The sequence below is a fragment of the Diceros bicornis genome, chromosome 31, assembly GCF_020826845.1.
Source record: "Diceros bicornis minor isolate mBicDic1 chromosome 31, mDicBic1.mat.cur, whole genome shotgun sequence".
Taxonomy (NCBI): domain Eukaryota; kingdom Metazoa; phylum Chordata; class Mammalia; order Perissodactyla; family Rhinocerotidae; genus Diceros; species Diceros bicornis.
This window is the reverse complement of record NC_080770.1, coordinates 40,077,909-40,092,301: the sequence shown is the minus strand read 5'-3', so window position 1 is coordinate 40,092,301 and position 14,393 is coordinate 40,077,909.

Genomic DNA, 14,393 nt, shown 5'->3' with positions numbered 1-14,393 from the left:
CGGGGAAGGGCGCCGGGGGATGGGCTGCCCCTGGCCAGGTCTGAGGGAGCGACCCAGCTCGGGGCTGTCGGGGGCAGAGAGAGAACCCCCCTCCGCCCTTTCCCTTCAGGTTCTTAGGGCTGGCCAAATCCTTCCCAAGACAGCTTGTCTGGAGAAAATCAGACCCAGCTGAAGAACATGTGTCCATGGGGGAAACCCGGGAAACTGAGTCTCCCCACACAATAGCAGAGATTCTCATCTTGCATCCTCTCCTGAGCTAATGACCAAGGTGGATGTCCCGGGTGGGCCTGTGGAATGGGAGAGGGGAGGAAGTCTATTGTCATGCAGAGGGACATGGAAAGACTTGTCTGAAGCTTATCCCCTGCACTGGAGTCAGGTCGGGAAGGGAAGGCACAGAGGGGAGCAGGAAGCGGCCTCTCTGTGGTGGGGCTGGCTCCGGGGCAGGCATGGGGGTGATGGCTGGAAGTGGGATGGCGCGTGAGTTGGCACCAGCCAGCGGTAGAGGCAGAGACTCAGAGGTCATGGATCTCTCTCTCTGTCTCTGTCTCTCTCTCTCGCCCTCAGGGAGCTGAGGAGAGTAAGGTGGCTCCCCCTACCCACCTCGCCTACCTCTCCAAGGGCCCTTCTTTCTCTGGCCGCTCCGGGAGCCCTGCGGGCTTGGCTTCAACCCTCCACCCACTGCACAGGCCAAGGGCGCCTGCGCGACCGCCGGGGCCTAGGGCTGACCTCGGGGGTCCTTAGTGAATGCCCCGCCCTCCCTCCAGGCTCTGACACAGCTGCAGCTGTTCCTTTGCCGCCCTTCTGGACTCGGCTTCAGCTGTCTCCCTCCCCTCCCCCACTCCCACTCAGCTTGCAGGCCGCTTCCCTGCCTTGAAAGCATTGCTGTGGCCCTGAGGGCCACAGACCTACTGGGCTTCAAGCTCAAGGCTCTGCCTGGGCCTGCTGCTTCGGCCAGGGGCTCATTTCTTCCTGGAAAGACAAAGCCATGGCCTCACCCCACGCCTGCACTTTGCCACGGCAGGCAGCCCAGGTGTAGGAAAGGCTCTGTGGAGTCAGAAGTGCCGAGACAGGCAGATGGCACCAGAGGGTTTGGGGGCCAGGGCGTAACTGGGCTAGCCCCTCCTCCCGGAAGTCGGGGAGGCCCGGCCTTCCTAGTGCCCAGGCCACGGCTCCGGGGAGAAATCCGCCATGGAGGGCACGCGGGAGGCCCTCTGCCTGAGGTGGCAGGTGTCACGCCAGGGCCACTGCAAGCCTGGCTCGGCTTGCCTGCTTTCTCCAAAGGAGGCTGGCCGACCAGCCGAACCTGGCACCTGGGCCAGCCCCTTCCAAGGGGACGAGTTCCAGAGGATAGAGCCCTGGGGGCGGCTGCCAAGTCTCCTGGGGCGTGTGCTGGGCCCCCGTCAGAGGAGGAAGCAGCCTGGTAAACGGTGTGCCAGGCCTGAGATCTGGAGGCCTCCCACAGCCGGGTCCCTGTCCTGCCCAGGCCCCCCGAGGGAGGACGATGGTCGGGCAGTGGCGAGCGTGGTGGGGCTGGCGCCGAGCCTGCCCTTGGATGACCCGGGGAAGGGCGCCGGGGGATGGGCTGCCCCTGGCCAGGTCTGAGGGAGCGACCCAGCTCGGGGCTGTCGGGGGCAGAGAGAGAACCCCCCTCCGCCCTTTCCCTTCAGGTTCTTAGGGCTGGCCAAATCCTTCCCAAGACAGCTTGTCTGGAGAAAATCAGACCCAGCTGAAGAACATGTGTCCATGGGGGAAACCCGGGAAACTGAGTCTCCCCACACAATAGCAGAGATTCTCATCTTGCATCCTCTCCTGAGCTAATGACCAAGGTGGATGTCCCGGGTGGGCCTGTGGAATGGGAGAGGGGAGGAAGTCTATTGTCATGCAGAGGGACATGGAAAGACTTGTCTGAAGCTTATCCCCTGCACTGGAGTCAGGTCGGGAAGGGAAGGCCCAGAGGGGAGCAGGAAGCGGCCTCTCTGTGGTGGGGCTGGCTCCGGGGCAGGCGTGGGGGTGATGGCTGGAAGTGGGATGGCGCGTGAGTTGGCACCAGCCAGCGGTAGAGGCAGAGACTCAGAGGTCATGGATCTCTCTCTCTGTCTCTGTCTCTCTCTCTCTCCCTCAGGGAGCTGAGGAGAGTAAGGTGGCTCCCCCTACCCACCTCGCCTACCTCTCCATGGGCCCTTCTTTCTCTGGCCGCTCCGGGAGCCCTGCGGGCTTGGCTTCAACCCCCCACCCACCGCACAGGCCAAGGGCGCCTGCGCGACCACCAGGGCACAGGGCTGACCTCGGGGGTCCTCAGTGAATGCCCCGCCCTCCCTCCAGGCTCTGACCCAGCTGCAGCTGTTCCTTTGCCGCCCATCTGGACTGGGCTTCAGCTGTCTCCCTCCCCTCCCCCACTCCCACTCAGCTTGCAGGCCGCTTCCCTGCCTTGAAAGCATTGCTCTGGCCCTGAGGGCCACAGACCTACTGGGCTTCAAGCTCAAGGCTCTGCCTGGGCCTGCTGCTTCGGCCAGGGGCTCATTTCTTCCTGGAAAGACAAAGCCATGGCCTCACCCCACGCCTGCACTTAGCCACGGCAGGCAGCCCAGGTGTAGGAAAGGCTCTGTGGAGTCAGAAGTGCCGAGACAGGCAGATGGCACCAGAGGGTTTGGGGGCCAGGGCGTAACTGGGCTAGCCCCTCCTCCCGGAAGTCGGGGAGGCCCGGCCTTCCTAGTGCCCAGGCCACGGCTCCGGGGAGAAATCCGCCATGGAGGGCACGCGGGAGGCCCTCTGCCTGAGGTGGCAGGTGTCACGCCAGGGCCACTGCAAGCCTGGCTCGGCTTGCCTGCTTTCTCCAAAGGAGGCTGGCCGACCAGCCGAACCTGGCACCTGGGCCAGCCCCTTCCAAGGGGACGAGTTCCAGAGGATAGAGCCCTGGGGGCGGCTGCCAAGTCTCCTGGGGCGTGTGCTGGGCCCCCGTCAGAGGAGGAAGCAGCCTGGTAAACGGTGTGCCAGGCCTGAGATCTGGAGGCCTCCCACAGCCGGGTCCCTGTCCTGCCCAGGCCCCCCGAGGGAGGACGATGGTTGGGCAGTGGCGAGCGTGGTGGGGCTGGCGCCGAGCCTGCCCTTGGATGCCCCGGGGAAGGGCGCCGGGGGATGGGCTGCCCCTGGCCAGGTCTGAGGGAGCGACCCAGCTCGGGGCTGTCGGGGGCAGAGAGAGAACCCCCCTCCGCCCTTTCCCTTCAGGTTCTTAGGGCTGGCCAAATCCTTCCCAAGACAGCTTGTCTGGAGAAAATCAGACCCAGCTGAAGAACATGTGTCCATGGGGGAAACCCGGGAAACTGAGTCTCCCCACACAATAGCAGAGATTCTCATCTTGCATCCTCTCCTGAGCTAATGACCAAGGTGGATGTCCCGGGTGGGCCTGTGGAATGGGAGAGGGGAGGAAGTCTATTGTCATGCAGAGGGACATGGAAAGACTTGTCTGAAGCTTATCCCCTGCACTGGAGTCAGGTCGGGAAGGGAAGGCACAGAGGGGAGCAGGAAGCGGCCTCTGTGTGGTGGGGCTGGCTCCGGGGCAGGCGTGGGGGTGATGGCTGGAAGTGGGATGGCGCGTGAGTTGGCACCAGCCAGCGGTAGAGGCAGAGACTCAGAGGTCATGGATCTCTCTCTCTGTCTCTGTCTCTCTCTCTCTCCCTCAGGGAGCTGAGGAGAGTAAGGTGGCTCCCCCTACCCACCTCGCCTACCTCTCCAAGGGCCCTTCTTTCTCTGGCCGCTCCGGGAGCCCTGCGGGCTTGGCTTCAACCCCCCACCCACCGCACAGGCCAAGGGCGCCTGCGCGAGCGCCAGGGCATAGGGCTGACCTCGGGGGTCCTCAGTGAATGCCCCGCCCTCCCTCCAGGCTCTGACCTAGCTGCAGCTGTTCCTTTGCCGTCCTTCTGGACTGGGCTTCAGCTGTCTCCCTCCCCTCCCCCACTCCCACTCAGCTTGCAGGCCGCTTCCCTGCCTTGAAAGCATTGCTGTGGCCCTGAGGGCCACAGACCTACTGGGCTTCAAGCTCAAGGCTCTGCCTGGGCCTGCTGCTTCGGCCAGGGGCTCATTTCTTCCTGGAAAGACAAAGCCATGGCCTCACCCCACGCCTGCACTTTGCCACGGCAGGCAGCCCAGGTGTAGGAAAGGCTCTGTGGAGTCAGAAGTGCCGAGACAGGCAGATGGCACCAGAGGGTTTGGGGGCCAGGGCGTAACTGGGCTAGCCCCTCCTCCCGGAAGTCGGGGAGGCCCGGCCTTCCTAGTGCCCAGGCCACGGCTCCGGGGAGAAATCCGCCATGGAGGGCACGCGGGAGGCCCTCTGCCTGAGGTGGCAGGTGTCACGCCAGGGCCACTGCAAGCCTGGCTCGGCTTGCCTGCTTTCTCCAAAGGAGGCTGGCCGACCAGCCGAACCTGGCACCTGGGCCAGCCCCTTCCAAGGGGACGAGTTCCAGAGGATAGAGCCCTGGGGGCGGCTGCCAAGTCTCCTGGGGCGTGTGCTGGGCCCCCGTCAGAGGAGGAAGCAGCCTGGTAAACGGTGTGCCAGGCCTGAGATCTGGAGGCCTCCCAAAGCCGGGTCCCTGTCCTGCCCAGGCCCCCCGAGGGAGGACGATGGTCGGGCAGTGGCGAACGTGGTGGGGCTGGCGCCGAGCCTGCCCTTGGATGACCCGGGGAAGGGCGCCGGGGGATGGGCTGCCCCTGGCCAGGTCTGAGGGAGCGACCCAGCTCCGGGCTGTCGGGGCAGAGAGAGAACCCCCCTCCGCCCTTTCCCTTCAGGTTCTTAGGGCTGGCCAAATCCTTCCCAAGACAGCTTGTCTGGAGAAAATCAGACCCAGCTGAAGAACATGTGTCCATGGGGGAAACCCGGGAAACTGAGTCTCCCCACACAATAGCAGAGATTCTCATCTTGCATCCTCTCCTGAGCTAATGACCAAGGTGGATGTCCCGGGTGGGCCTGTGGAATGGGAGAGGGGAGGAAGTCTATTGTCATGCAGAGGGACATGGAAAGACTTGTCTGAAGCTTATCCCCTGCACTGGAGTCAGGTCGGGAAGGGAAGGCACAGAGGGGAGCAGGAAGCGGCCTCTCTGTGGTGGGGCTGGCTCCGGGGCAGGCGTGGGGGTGATGGCTGGAAGTGGGATGGCGCGTGAGTTGGCACCAGCCAGCGGTAGAGGCAGAGACTCAGAGGTCATGGATCTCTCTCTCTGTCTCTGTCTCTCTCTCTCTCCCTCAGGGAGCTGAGGAGAGTAAGGCGGCTCCCCCTACCCACCTCGCCTACCTCTCCAAGGGCCCTTCTTTCTCTGGCCGCTCCGGGAGCCCTGGGGGCTCTGCTTCAACCCCCCACCCACCGCACAGGCCAATGGCGCCTGCGCGACCGCCAGGGCATAGGGCTGACCTCGGGGGTCCTCAGTGAATGCCCTGCCCTCCCTCCAGGCTCTGACCCAGCTGCAGCTGTTCCTTTGCCGCCCTTCTGGACTCGGCTTCAGCTGTCTCCTTCCCCTCCCCCACTCCCACTCAGCTTGCAGGCCGCTTCCCTGCCTTGAAAGCATTGCTGTGGCCCTGAGGGCCACAGACCTACTGGGCTTCAAGCTCAAGGCTCTGCCTGGGCCTGCTGCTTCGGCCAGGGGCTCATTTCTTCCTGGAAAGACAAAGCCATGGCCTCACCCCACGCCTGCACTTTGCCACGGCAGGCAGCCCAGGTGTAGGAAAGGCTCTGTGGAGTCAGAAGTGCCGAGACAGGCAGATGGCACCAGAGGGTTTGGGGGCCAGGGCGTAACTGGGCTAGCCCCTCCTCCCGGAAGTCGGGGAGGCCCGGCCTTCCTAGTGCCCAGGCCACGGCTCCGGGGAGAAATCCGCCATGGAGGGCACGCGGGAGGCCCTCTGCCTGAGGTGGCAGGTGTCACGCCAGGGCCACTGCAAGCCTGGCTCGGCTTGCCTGCTTTCTCCAAAGGAGGCTGGCCGACCAGCCGAACCTGGCACCTGGGCCAGCCCCTTCCAAGGGGACGAGTTCCAGAGGATAGAGCCCTGGGGGCGGCTGCCAAGTCTCCTGGGGCGTGTGCTGGGCCCCCGTCAGAGGAGGAAGCAGCCTGGTAAACGGTGTGCCAGGCCTGAGATCTGGAGGCCTCCCACAGCCGGGTCCCTGTCCTGCCCAGGCCCCCCGAGGGAGGACGATGGTCGGGCAGTGGCGAGCGTGGTGGGGCTGGCGCCGAGCCTGCCCTTGGATGCCCCGGGGAAGGGCGCCGGGGGATGGGCTGCCCCTGGCCAGGTCTGAGGGAGCGACCCAGCTCGGGGCTGTCGGGGGCAGAGAGAGAACCCCCCTCCGCCCTTTCCCTTCAGGTTCTTAGGGCTGGCCAAATCCTTCCCAAGACAGCTTGTCTGGAGAAAATCAGACCCAGCTGAAGAACATGTGTCCATGGGGGAAACCCGGGAAACTGAGTCTCCCCACACAATAGCAGAGATTCTCATCTTGCATCCTCTCCTGAGCTAATGACCAAGGTGGATGTCCCGGGTGGGCCTGTGGAATGGGAGAGGGGAGGAAGTCTATTGTCATGCAGAGGGACATGGAAAGACTTGTCTGAAGCTTATCCCCTGCACTGGAGTCAGGTCGGGAAGGGAAGGCACAGAGGGGAGCAGGAAGCGGCCTCTCTGTGGTGGGGCTGGCTCCGGGGCAGGCGTGGGGGTGATGGCTGGAAGTGGGATGGCGCGTGAGTTGGCACCAGCCAGCGGTAGAGGCAGAGACTCAGATGTCATGGATCTCTCTCTCTGTCTCTGTCTCTCTCTCTCTCCCTCAGGGAGCTGAGGAGAGTAAGGTGGCTCCCCCTACCCACCTCGCCTACCTCTCCAAGGGCCCTTCTTTCTCTGGCCGCTCCGGGAGCCCTGCGGGCTTGGCTTCAACCCCCCACCCACCGCACAGGCCAAGGGTGCCTGCGCGACCGCCGGGGCCTAGGGCTGACATCGGGGGTCCTCAGTGAATGCCCCGCCCTCCCTCCAGGCTCTGACCCAGCTGCAGCTGTTCCTTTGCCGCCCTTCTGGACTGGGCTTCAGCTGTCTCCCTCCCCTCCCCCACTCCCACTCAGCTTGCAGGCCGCTTCCCTGCCTTGAAAGCATTGCTGTGGCCCTGAGGGCCACAGACCTACTGGGCTTCAAGCTCAAGGCTCTGCCTGGGCCTGCTGCTTCGGCCAGGGGCTCATTTCTTCCTGGAAAGACAAAGCCATGGCCTCACCCCACGCCTGCACTTTGCCACGGCAGGCAGCCCAGGTGTAGGAAAGGCTCTGTGGAGTCTGAAGTGCCGAGACAGGCAGATGGCACCAGAGGGTTTGGGGGCCAGGGCGTAACTGGGCTAGCCCCTCCTCCCGGAAGTCGGGGAGGCCCGGCCTTCCTAGTGCCCAGGCCACGGCTCCGGGGAGAAATCCGCCATGGAGGGCACGCGGGAGGCCCTCTGCCTGAGGTGGCAGGTGTCACGCCAGGGCCACTGCAAGCCTGGCTCGGCTTGCCTGCTTTCTCCAAAGGAGGCTGGCCGACCAGCCGAACCTGGCACCTGGGCCAGCCCCTTCCAAGGGGACGAGTTCCAGAGGATAGAGCCCTGGGGGCGGCTGCCAAGTCTCCTGGGGCGTGTGCTGGGCCCCCGTCAGAGGAGGAAGCAGCCTGGTAAACGGTGTGCCAGGCCTGAGATCTGGAGGCCTCCCACAGCCGGGTCCCTGTCCTGCCCAGGCCCCCCGAGGGAGGACGATGGTCGGGCAGTGGCGAACGTGGTGGGGCTGGCGCCGAGCCTGCCCTTGGATGACCCGGGGAAGGGCGCCGGGGGATGGGCTGCCCCTGGCCAGGTCTGAGGGAGCGACCCAGCTCCGGGCTGTCGGGGGCAGAGAGAGAACCCCCCTCCGCCCTTTCCCTTCAGGTTCTTAGGGCTGGCCAAATCCTTCCCAAGACAGCTTGTCTGGAGAAAATCAGACCCAGCTGAAGAACATGTGTCCATGGGGGAAACCCGGGAAACTGAGTCTCCCCACACAATAGCAGAGATTCTCATCTTGCATCCTCTCCTGAGCTAATGACCAAGGTGGATGTCCCGGGTGGGCCTGTGGAATGGGAGAGGGGAGGAAGTCTATTGTCATGCAGAGGGACATGGAAAGACTTGTCTGAAGCTTATCCCCTGCACTGGAGTCAGGTCGGGAAGGGAAGGCACAGAGGGGAGCAGGAAGCGGCCTCTCTGTGGTGGGGCTGGCTCCGGGGCAGGCGTGGGGGTGATGGCTGGAAGTGGGATGGCGCGTGAGTTGGCACCAGCCAGCGGTAGAGGCAGAGACTCAGAGGTCATGGATCTCTCTCTCTGTCTCTGTCTCTCTCTCTCTCCCTCAGGGAGCTGAGGAGAGTAAGGTGGCTCCCCCTACCCACCTCGCCTACCTCTCCAAGGGCCCTTCTTTCTCTGGCCGCTCCGGGAGCCCTGGGGGCTCTGCTTCAACCCCCCACCCACCGCACAGGCCAATGGCGCCTGCGCGACCGCCAGGGCATAGGGCTGACCTCGGGGGTCCTCAGTGAATGCCCTGCCCTCCCTCCAGGCTCTGACCCAGCTGCAGCTGTTCCTTTGCCGCCCTTCTGGACTCGGCTTCAGCTGTCTCCTTCCCCTCCCCCACTCCCACTCAGCTTGCAGGCCGCTTCCCTGCCTTGAAAGCATTGCTCTGGCCCTGAGGGCCACAGACCTACTGGGCTTCAAGCTCAAGGCTCTGCCTGGGCCTGCTGCTTCGGCCAGGGGCTCATTTCTTCCTGGAAAGACAAAGCCATGGCCTCACCCCACGCCTGCACTTTGCCACGGCAGGCAGCCCAGGTGTAGGAAAGGCTCTGTGGAGTCAGAAGTGCCGAGACAGGCAGATGGCACCAGAGGGTTTGGGGGCCAGGGCGTAACTGGGCTAGCCCCTCCTCCCAGAAGTCGGGGAGGCCCGGCCTTCCTAGTGCCCAGGCCACGGCTCCGGGGAGAAATCCGCCATGGAGGGCACGCGGGAGGCCCTCTGCCTGAGGTGGCAGGTGTCACGCCAGGGCCACTGCAAGCCTGGCTCGGCTTGCCTGCTTTCTCCAAAGGAGGCTGGCCGACCAGCCGAACCTGGCACCTGGGCCAGCCCCTTCCAAGGGGACGAGTTCCAGAGGATAGAGCCCTGGGGGCGGCTGCCAAGTCTCCTGGGGCGTGTGCTGGGCCCCCGTCAGAGGAGGAAGCAGCCTGGTAAACGGTGTGCCAGGCCTGAGATCTGGAGGCCTCCCACAGCCGGGTCCCTGTCCTGCCCAGGCCCCCCGAGGGAGGACGATGGTCGGGCAGTGGCGAGCGTGGTGGGGCTGGCGCCGAGCCTGCCCTTGGATGCCCCGGGGAAGGGCGCCGGGGGATGGGCTGCCCCTGGCCAGGTCTGAGGGAGCGACCCAGCTCGGGGCTGTCGGGGGCAGAGAGAGAACCCCCCTCCGCCCTTTCCCTTCAGGTTCTTAGGGCTGGCCAAATCCTTCCCAAGACAGCTTGTCTGGAGAAAATCAGACCCAGCTGAAGAACATGTGTCCATGGGGGAAACCCGGGAAACTGAGTCTCCCCACACAATAGCAGAGATTCTCATCTTGCATCCTCTCCTGAGCTAATGACCAAGGTGGATGTCCCGGGTGGGCCTGTGGAATGGGAGAGGGGAGGAAGTCTATTGTCATGCAGAGGGACATGGAAAGACTTGTCTGAAGCTTATCCCCTGCACTGGAGTCAGGTCGGGAAGGGAAGGCACAGAGGGGAGCAGGAAGCGGCCTCTCTGTGGTGGGGCTGGCTCCGGGGCAGGCGTGGGGGTGATGGCTGGAAGTGGGATGGCGCGTGAGTTGGCACCAGCCAGCGGTAGAGGCAGAGACTCAGATGTCATGGATCTCTCTCTCTGTCTCTGTCTCTCTCTCTCTCCCTCAGGGAGCTGAGGAGAGTAAGGTGGCTCCCCCTACCCACCTCGCCTACCTCTCCAAGGGCCCTTCTTTCTCTGGCCGCTCCGGGAGCCCTGCGGGCTTGGCTTCAACCCCCCACCCACCGCACAGGCCAAGGGTGCCTGCGCGACCGCCGGGGCCTAGGGCTGACATCGGGGGTCCTCAGTGAATGCCCCGCCCTCCCTCCAGGCTCTGACCCAGCTGCAGCTGTTCCTTTGCCGCCCTTCTGGACTGGGCTTCAGCTGTCTCCCTCCCCTCCCCCACTCCCACTCAGCTTGCAGGCCGCTTCCCTGCCTTGAAAGCATTGCTGTGGCCCTGAGGGCCACAGACCTACTGGGCTTCAAGCTCAAGGCTCTGCCTGGGCCTGCTGCTTCGGCCAGGGGCTCATTTCTTCCTGGAAAGACAAAGCCATGGCCTCACCCCACGCCTGCACTTTGCCACGGCAGGCAGCCCAGGTGTAGGAAAGGCTCTGTGGAGTCTGAAGTGCCGAGACAGGCAGATGGCACCAGAGGGTTTGGGGGCCAGGGCGTAACTGGGCTAGCCCCTCCTCCCGGAAGTCGGGGAGGCCCGGCCTTCCTAGTGCCCAGGCCACGGCTCCGGGGAGAAATCCGCCATGGAGGGCACGCGGGAGGCCCTCTGCCTGAGGTGGCAGGTGTCACGCCAGGGCCACTGCAAGCCTGGCTCGGCTTGCCTGCTTTCTCCAAAGGAGGCTGGCCGACCAGCCGAACCTGGCACCTGGGCCAGCCCCTTCCAAGGGGACGAGTTCCAGAGGATAGAGCCCTGGGGGCGGCTGCCAAGTCTCCTGGGGCGTGTGCTGGGCCCCCGTCAGAGGAGGAAGCAGCCTGGTAAACGGTGTGCCAGGCCTGAGATCTGGAGGCCTCCCACAGCCGGGTCCCTGTCCTGCCCAGGCCCCCCGAGGGAGGACGATGATCGGGCAGTGGCGAACGTGGTGGGGCTGGCGCCGAGCCTGCCCTTGGATGACCCGGGGAAGGGCGCCGGGGGATGGGCTGCCCCTGGCCAGGTCTGAGGGAGCGACCCAGCTCCGGGCTGTCGGGGGCAGAGAGAGAACCCCCCTCCGCCCTTTCCCTTCAGGTTCTTAGGGCTGGCCAAATCCTTCCCAAGACAGCTTGTCTGGAGAAAATCAGACCCAGCTCAAGAACATGTGTCCATGGGGGAAACCCGGGAAACTGAGTCTCCCCACACAATAGCAGAGATTCTCATCTTGCATCCTCTCCTGAGCTAATGACCAAGGTGGATGTCCCGGGTGGGCCTGTGGAATGGGAGAGGGGAGGAAGTCTATTGTCATGCAGAGGGACATGGAAAGACTTGTCTGAAGCTTATCCCCTGCACTGGAGTCAGGTCGGGAAGGGAAGGCACAGAGGGGAGCAGGAAGCGGCCTCTCTGTGGTGGGGCTGGCTCCGGGGCAGGCGTGGGGGTGATGGCTGGAAGTGGGATGGCGCGTGAGTTGGCACCAGCCAGCGGTAGAGGCAGAGACTCAGAGGTCATGGATCTCTCTCTCTGTCTCTGTCTCTCTCTCTCTCCCTCAGGGAGCTGAGGAGAGTAAGGCGGCTCCCCCTACCCACCTCGCCTACCTCTCCAAGGGCCCTTCTTTCTCTGGCCGCTGCGGGAGCCCTGGGGGCTCTGCTTCAACCCCCCACCCACCGCACAGGCCAATGGCGCCTGCGCGACCGCCAGGGCATAGGGCTGACCTCGGGGGTCCTCAGTGAATGCCCTGCCCTCCCTCCAGGCTCTGACCCAGCTGCAGCTGTTCCTTTGCCGCCCTTCTGGACTCGGCTTCAGCTGTCTCCTTCCCCTCCCCCACTCCCACTCAGCTTGCAGGCCGCTTCCCTGCCTTGAAAGCATTGCTGTGGCCCTGAGGGCCACAGACCTACTGGGCTTCAAGCTCAAGGCTCTGCCTGGGCCTGCTGCTTCGGCCAGGGGCTCATTTCTTCCTGGAAAGACAAAGCCATGGCCTCACCCCACGCCTGCACTTTGCCACGGCAGGCAGCCCAGGTGTAGGAAAGGCTCTGTGGAGTCAGAAGTGCCGAGACAGGCAGATGGCACCAGAGGGTTTGGGGGCCAGGGCGTAACTGGGCTAGCCCCTCCTCCCGGAAGTCGGGGAGGCCCGGCCTTCCTAGTGCCCAGGCCACGGCTCCGGGGAGAAATCCGCCATGGAGGGCACGCGGGAGGCCCTCTGCCTGAGGTGGCAGGTGTCACGCCAGGGCCACTGCAAGCCTGGCTCGGCTTGCCTGCTTTCTCCAAAGGAGGCTGGCCGACCAGCCGAACCTGGCACCTGGGCCAGCCCCTTCCAAGGGGACGAGTTCCAGAGGATAGAGCCCTGGGGGCGGCTGCCAAGTCTCCTGGGGCGTGTGCTGGGCCCCCGTCAGAGGAGGAAGCAGCCTGGTAAACGGTGTGCCAGGCCTGAGATCTGGAGGCCTCCCACAGCCGGGTCCCTGTCCTGCCCAGGCCCCCCGAGGGAGGACGATGGTCGGGCAGTGGCGAGCGTGGTGGGGCTGGCGCCGAGCCTGCCCTTGGATGCCCCGGGGAAGGGCGCCGGGGGATGGGCTGCCCCTGGCCAGGTCTGAGGGAGCGACCCAGCTCGGGGCTGTCGGGGGCAGAGAGAGAACCCCCCTCCGCCCTTTCCCTTCAGGTTCTTAGGGCTGGCCAAATCCTTCCCAAGACAGCTTGTCTGGAGAAAATCAGACCCAGCTGAAGAACATGTGTCCATGGGGGAAACCCGGGAAACTGAGTCTCCCCACACAATAGCAGAGATTCTCATCTTGCATCCTCTCCTGAGCTAATGACCAAGGTGGATGTCCCGGGTGGGCCTGTGGAATGGGAGAGGGGAGGAAGTCTATTGTCATGCAGAGGGACATGGAAAGACTTGTCTGAAGCTTATCCCCTGCACTGGAGTCAGGTCGGGAAGGGAAGGCACAGAGGGGAGCAGGAAGCGGCCTCTCTGTGGTGGGGCTGGCTCCGGGGCAGGCGTGGGGGTGATGGCTGGAAGTGGGATGGCGCGTGAGTTGGCACCAGCCAGCGGTAGAGGCAGAGACTCAGAGGTCATGGATCTCTCTCTCTGTCTCTGTCTCTCTCTCTCTCCCTCAGGGAGCTGAGGAGAGTAAGGTGGCTCCCCCTACCCACCTCGCCTACCTCTCCAAGGGCCCTTCTTTCTCTGGCCGCTCCGGGAGCCCTGCGGGCTTGGCTTCAACCCCCCACCCACCGCACAGGCCAAGGGTGCCTGCGCGACCGCCGGGGCCTAGGGCTGACATCGGGGGTCCTCAGTGAATGCCCCGCCCTCCCTCCAGGCTCTGACCCAGCTGCAGCTGTTCCTTTGCCGCCCTTCTGGACTGGGCTTCAGCTGTCTCCCTCCCCTCCCCCACTCCCACTCAGCTTGCAGGCCGCTTCCCTGCCTTGAAAGCATTGCTCTGGCCCTGAGGGCCACAGACCTACTGGGCTTCAAGCTCAAGGCTCTGCCTGGGCCTGCTGCTTCGGCCAGGGGCTCATTTCTTCCTGGAAAGACAAAGCCATGGCCTCACCCCACGCCTGCACTTTGCCACGGCAGGCAGCCCAGGTGTAGGAAAGGCTCTGTGGAGTCAGAAGTGCCGAGACAGGCAGATGGCACCAGAGGGTTTGGGGGCCAGGGCGTAACTGGGCTAGCCCCTCCTCCCGGAAGTCGGGGAGGCCCGGCCTTCCTAGTGCCCAGGCCACGGCTCCGGGGAGAAATCCGCCATGGAGGGCACGCGGGAGGCCCTCTGCCTGAGGTGGCAGGTGTCACGCCAGGGCCACTGCAAGCCTGGCTCGGCTTGCCTGCTTTCTCCAAAGGAGGCTGGCCGACCAGCCGAACCTGGCACCTGGGCCAGCCCCTTCCAAGGGGACGAGTTCCAGAGGATAGAGCCCTGGGGGCGGCTGCCAAGTCTCCTGGGGCGTGTGCTGGGCCCCCGTCAGAGGAGGAAGCAGCCTGGTAAACGGTGTGCCAGGCCTGAGATCTGGAGGCCTCCCACAGCCGGGTCCCTGTCCTGCCCAGGCCCCCCGAGGGAGGACGATGGTCGGGCAGTGGCGAACGTGGTGGGGCTGGCGCCGAGCCTGCCCTTGGATGACCCGGGGAAGGGCGCCGGGGGATGGGCTGCCCCTGGCCAGGTCTGAGGGAGCGACCCAGCTCCGGGCTGTCGGGGGCAGAGAGAGAACCCCCCTCCGCCCTTTCCCTTCAGGTTCTTAGGGCTGGCCAAATCCTTCCCAAGACAGCTTGTCTGGAGAAAATCAGACCCAGCTGAAGAACATGTGTCCATGGGGGAAACCCGGGAAACTGAGTCTCCCCACACAATAGCAGAGATTCTCATCTTGCATCCTCTCCTGAGCTAATGACCAAGGTGGATGTCCCGGGTGGGCCTGTGGAATGGGAGAGGGGAGGAAGTCTATTGTCATGCAGAGGGACATGGAAAGACTTGTCTGAAGCTTATCCCCTGCACTGGAG